Here is a 6,407-nt window from a genome sequence, read left to right on the forward strand (position 1 = left end):
TTGTCGTAGGGAGGATTAAAACCGTTGTAACTGGGGGCGTTGTAAAAAGCGTGCCCTATAACAACGGTTTATATCCGTTGTCGTAGCCATCCTACCACAACGGTTTTGCAACAGTTTGTAACCGTTGTCGTAAGTCTCCAAAGACAACGGTTCTGCAACAGTGTAAATCCGTTGTCATTGACTATTTAAGACAACGGTTTTGTACAGTTTATATCCGTTGTTGTTTATGGCTTAGGACAACATATTTGCAACAGTTTATATCCGTTGTCTTTTGTGGATTATAAGAACGGTTTTGCAACAGTGTATATCCGTTGTCGTTTGTGATATACGACAACGGTTTTGGCAATAACATAAATCAGTTGTATTTGGAGTCATTAAAACCGTTGTCTAATTAATCTTTATTCGAACTATAAATATTAATAAAGAAATCAATATAAAATAAAATATTTACTACATTGAATCCATGAAAATATTCAAGTTCCAAAATAGTTACACACATCTAATTTGGAAGATAATACTACGTAGTCGAAACTCAAAATATCCCATCTAATATAATATAAATGTAACAAAAGTAGTTCCAAAAGATGGTTGTATCAAAACATAAATCATCATGTGTTTGTTCTTGATAATTATGTTCACGAGATGACTTCTACGTATTACCAAGGCGATCTGAAACACAGCTCAATCCTTGCATCAAAACCCCTTATGCATTACTCCCGAGTTACCTACAAGAAAACACATTCTCAGTCAAAAATTATCAACAAAATCTTAGACCAATTTAAACATGGAATCCAATCTCAACTATCAAACTAATATCTCGCTTGTCATGGAAAAAAATAAAAGAAAAAAACTCAGCAACTCCAAAAGGGAAGGCAATGCAGATTTTATTCAACTCATTTTTGCATTTGTATTGAATTCATAAAATATAGTAGGCACAGTTGACAAACCGTGGGCTCCGACCAACCCACAGGCCACAAGCTAAACCATGGATTTGGCACTTTCAAGTTCCACTCCACAACATCCCAATAACTCAAACCACACACCATTTCAAGTTCCACTCCACATCCAAATAAGCTAGCCTCCCAACTTTAATTCATACTAGCATGGATCTGCCTTCTTGTTTGATATCATAAGCAAATTAACATTATTTTAGGTACATGTAAAATAAGCTATGCATATTTAATCTCTCCTATTCTACAACATATTTCATTTTAACTAAAAGTTGACTAAAGATCCTATGCAGCTAGTTAGGCCTTGTTCGTACCTTAGGGAATCCAAGCTCATAGAGCCCAAAAACGACAAGAGCCACCAAAGGAACAACAGAAATTGGAGTCAGAAACCTGTAGTTACACATACATGAGTAATAGCATAATCACTATAAGAAGTGAACTTGTTCACACTAAAATCTTGTGTGTATGTGTGTGTCTCAATAATAAATTTGTCAATTGTCTTATTCAAGATAGATGCTACAACACAAAACAAAGTGTCTTACAGACCTAGACATTGACACTACCAAAAAGCATCCAAAATTCCAAATCATGATGCATTATCTAACGAAAGCACCTGGTCAAGAACATGTGAGATTTCTCCTCAAAAAATAGTCTTTACTTAGGAGGGCTAAAACATTAATGAAGGATAGTTCCCATTAATTCCAGAGTCCAGACCTCTCCTATCTAGTGTTTTATTTATGCACCTTCTAATTAATCTTTTACAAAAGAAAAGAAATTTCAATCTTAAGCTTTTTACAAAGTCCATACCTCTCCCAAATTTATTTTACTCGAAGATTATAACGATGCATAATGATAATGTGATTTCCAGGAAGTCACGCATAGAAAATACAACTCGTTAGAGAACCATCATTAATCAACAGCACATTATGTGCAGGGAACTTAATAAAAAAACAAGAGTCGATTATCACAGCAGAAAATAAAAACTCATTAAGCAAAAGTGAACAATAAGAAAATAAAACAATATTAATTAAACATACCTAGTCATAATTAATATAGTCTAGTACGCATTCCGTCCATTCGGATCGCACTTCATCAATTTCTTCATTAGAGTAAACTGTTTTTATGAACTGTGAACAAACTCAAATTATATTAGTAAAAAAAACAATAATGAAGAAGAAACATGATATAAACACACTTATTTGAGAAGATTGAGAATATGTCAAATATACTATTGAGGAAAGTGAATCCTTATCACTGGTAGCATTTCCTTCAACAATTTCTTTCATAAACCTCATCAAATAATACCCACACTGTTTTGCATCTGGTTGGCGAGGACCCTATATTATCAAAAAATTGTCAATGATTAATACATGTATAAATATTTGTCAATTTATCGCAGATAAACATATATAATAAATACCTTTATCACTTCCCATGTAGGCTTTTTTTTCCCTTTCCTCTCCTTGTTCGAATTAAACAATCTCAAGCTCCTTCATATAGCAACAAGATTCGACATGAGTGTTCCATTGGCTAAATTAAATGCTTAATTAAGAAAAGAATATATACTCACATATCCACTACATATTTCCAGTCCTCATAGCGATTGCGATGACTAAGTGAATCCAACAAATAAACCACCTCCACATAAGGATCTATGAGCTCGCTGTTATTATTATATTCATAAATCATATTAACAAATATCAAAACAAATGTTTAGAATCAGAACTTGGAAAACAAATATCTAAACAAATGTTTAGAATCAAAAACATAAATAAGATCTCATCTCAGCATGTAAACACTGCCCCTTATCCGCAACATTCAAGTTGCAAAAAATCCCCCAAAACTAATTCTCCCTTCTCAATTTATATTTTCCTTTTTTTGACTTGGATCACATGGACCCGTAGGCTGGATTGTGCCAATTTGCTTCACGTTCGATTCATCGATTATGTATTTCATAAACAAGTTGAAAGAAGATGACAATAACCAGTGGCCAAGGGAATCATGAAAGACACAATTAGGCAAAAAAAAAAAAAAAAACACGTCCAGTACAAGAGCCTATTGTACCAAATCTAATTTCAGTTTTGATGTTAAAACTATGAAATACTCTTAATATTTATTAAATTTTCACCCTGAATACAATTTTAAAAATAAAATATAGCAAAACCACTTAAAATGTGAGCACACACGTGGATTGCATGCAATTGTCACTAGTATTAATGAAAGAAAGTAAGTTTTACAAGAGACACAAAGAAACTGCAACTTTGCTCCTAACTTCAGAATAATGATAACCAAACAAAAAAATGAGGCTTCATGAAACTAGTACCAACTGAACATAATACATCATAAAAAAATTCTTTTTTATGAGTTGGATCGAAGATACCTCTCATAAAATTAATTTTTTATGAGACGATTAATTCATAGGAGTTTTTGTGTTTATATTGTATATTTTTTTAAAAAATATGATTAAATATTCACTCATCTGCCATGGCCCCTCCTCCTAAATTTGTATATACCTTAGAAGAATCAAAATTAGTATAATATATTTTTTCCGATTTCTGTGTCTACATTACGGTCCGTTCGGAAGACCTGATCTAATGGAAGCTTAATTGATCTTGTCAACTTTCTAGAATCTATACGCTTTCGACTTAATTATTCTATATATTTCATTTCAATAATACAAATACTATACACACACTCGATCCATGCAAGTAGTAGCAATAATTATATTATTATTATTATATTATATTCCTTTGTATCATCTATATTATATTATATTCCTTTGTATCATCTATATAAATTAATATAGATATCTTGTAGTAGTACAGAACGTTATATGCATGTGTACGTCCATCCAAGAGAAAACAATCCCATAATAAACAATTCGTTGGAGGTTATCATTTGTCGCTCCCCACTAGAAGCAAATAATAATTAAGCAACTGAGAACCATCCTGCAGGAACAGATGGCTGGACCACTCAAGAATAAAGATTATTTGATGTGTTGCTAAAACCCAAGGAATTATGTATATGCCTAATATCAGATGCTTCAGAAAATTGAAGGGCTGAGCTATTGTAAACACAATCAATGGTCAGACGTGTCTATGATACATTTGAAGTTTGTTCACATTGTTCAAATACTTCAGTCCTGGCAAGACAATCATTGCACATTAAAATATTTAGCAAACCATACCTATTCTAGCAGCCTTCCAAAAGACAACTCGAAACCTGCCATACCAAAACTGTGTGAGGAAGAAGCATTTACTTTTTTAAAAAAATGTCCTAATAACGAAATTAAAGATAATAAATGTATCATAGAAGAAATAAAGGCAGAGTAAACAATATAAACTGCAACAAAAAATATGTTGTCATTCAACTACAGCAAAGGATATCAACATACAGGAGAATTCATGAACTGATAAATTGGAATTCCATAATCACAAATAAGTCACCATCTAAATAATTTCCAGAACTACATCAGTGGACATCAAAGGACAGCAAAACAAACGTCATATCAATTTTAGAATTTGAGTTTCATGTGGGCGAACTGTTTAGCAAATCATATTAATTTGCAGATAGGGTACGAAACTTAATTTCCTATTGGAAGCTCTAAATGACATGGCCACTAGATTAGTGAAGCAATAGCTAACCACTAGCTCATTATACATAGAAGAAGCTACTCATTGATTACGAAACTTAATTTCCTATTGGAAGTTGTAAATGACATGGCAACTAGATTAGTGAAGCAATAGCTAACCAATAGCTCATTATACGTAGAAGAATTTACTCATTGGTTAGCCACCATCCAGTCATTCTACTCCATCACCAGGGTTAACCAATATTTAAATCATCATTGTTTGCCTAATCTTTGTAAGAGGATTTGTATCTTTTAAAATATAGAAATCATCTACACAAGGGAGTATGCAAGCACAAGAATGGAACCTGAAAAGAGACATAAAAAACCATATTAATGATGCTCGAATCTTAGCTCAATTATGTAAGTGAATCAAGGGGCGCAGCAGTGCTATAGCTTATACGAGTTGAGATTTTGCTGATTGGCATTACCTTTATCTTAAAAATCTCCCAATTTTATCCACAAAAAATGTTACATGGAAGATAAGAAACCCAAACACTGCAAAGATCAAATAACATAGAAATGGTTTGCGAAAAATTGAACCCGCAAAATCAACAACAGCAAGCAGGCTCACCCAGTTCTCTGCTCAAGAAGTGCCGAGAATTGAATCTTAATTTACATACGTGCAGGCACAGATGCCTAACAATACCACTGTTAGGAAAGAATGGAAATTGAAGAGCGCCGACTGGCAATACACAAGCAAACAAAATCAGTTCTTGTAAACCATGAGAACGGACAAAAATCTTAAAAGCGTATAAAATGTCATGACATCAAAATCTAGAGATCATCTTACCATTTTAAATTATCCTCATCGAGAATCTCTTGGATCCTCCTATTTCTACAAATACGAGAAGCGCGCATAAATCATCAGCACAAAGATTTCACCAATTGAATCACAAGCTGTAAATTACACAATTGAAGAAACAGCCTCCTGCAATGGGTTAAAATAATGTAATTAAGATGCAAATAAATCAAAATATTATTTCAACCCCAAAGTTGAACCAAATCTAGCTAGTAACCATTTTAAAAAAAATTGTACGTACTTTAGAAAATGCATGTTAAACACCAATTAGATTTGAAGAACCCGGCCAGATCCAGAAGGAGAGCTAAAATCAAGATATATAGATGGAGACAGATGGCGAAAAAAAAAACACAAATAAAAGGCAGTGGCAGCAACGCTAAACCAACTAACTTCCCTACTTTCAGAAGCAAAATCAGGTCACACACATTATTCATAACACAAAAGGGGTAGAAATCAATAGCAACATCACCGTAAGCTGGAAAAGCTCGTGAGGGCAGATTCCGGCGAGGAAGAGGCGGCAAATATCTCGATCGTAATATTTTTGCGTCACCTATTTTGAGTCGCCATTCCGATTCCGAACAAAACAGGGCAGCCCCCTGCCTCGAAGGAATCCATTGAGGACATGAAAAGTGTGGAGATAGAAAAAGAAGGTGAAGAGTGTGCGATTTTCTTGGAGAGTGGCCGGTTGGTATGGATGAGAGGCGGCGGAGTAAGGAAGGGAGAGGAAGAGAGAAAGGAGGCGAAGGAGGAAAGAAAAAGCGACAAGTTGAGGTTGGGCTAGGGCTTGTGTAGGTATATGAGTATATGTGTATATAATAATTAATATGTGTGTTTAAAAAAAAAAGCAAAAAAAAAAAAAACAAAGACAACGGTTTAAGAAATGTGTTGTCATAAACTACATAAAATAATAGAGAAAGACAACGGTTAAAAACAACCGTTGTCGTAGAACCCCAAAAATCCGCTTATAGACAACGGTTAATAAAAACCGTTGTCGTAGACCATAAAAAACGTGCTCATAGACAACGGT

At 33.8% G+C, this 6,407-nt stretch overlaps 1 long non-coding RNA gene across 3 annotated transcripts; it reads right to left on the reverse strand.

The window, feature by feature from the left end:
- Positions 1-512: 512 nt before the first annotated feature.
- Positions 513-6,145, reverse strand: LOC140892165 (uncharacterized). Of its 3 annotated transcripts, XR_012152749.1 has the most exons (10): positions 5,850-6,145; positions 5,372-5,509; positions 5,153-5,263; positions 4,138-4,172; positions 2,521-2,613; positions 2,371-2,440; positions 2,180-2,287; positions 1,988-2,077; positions 1,265-1,340; positions 513-725 (listed from the first exon to the last, which is right to left on the reverse strand). It is a non-coding gene; the product is annotated as an uncharacterized lncRNA (long non-coding RNA). The 3 variants fall into 3 exon arrangements; XR_012152747.1 differs by having other exon boundaries at positions 2,180-2,440; XR_012152748.1 differs by lacking the exon at positions 5,850-6,145 and adding an exon at positions 5,622-5,666 and having other exon boundaries at positions 2,180-2,440.
- Between the last annotated feature and the right edge of the window lie 262 nt (positions 6,146-6,407).

This window comes from Henckelia pumila, chromosome 3, assembly GCF_033568475.1.
Source record: "Henckelia pumila isolate YLH828 chromosome 3, ASM3356847v2, whole genome shotgun sequence".
Taxonomy (NCBI): Eukaryota; Viridiplantae; Streptophyta; class Magnoliopsida; order Lamiales; family Gesneriaceae; genus Henckelia; species Henckelia pumila.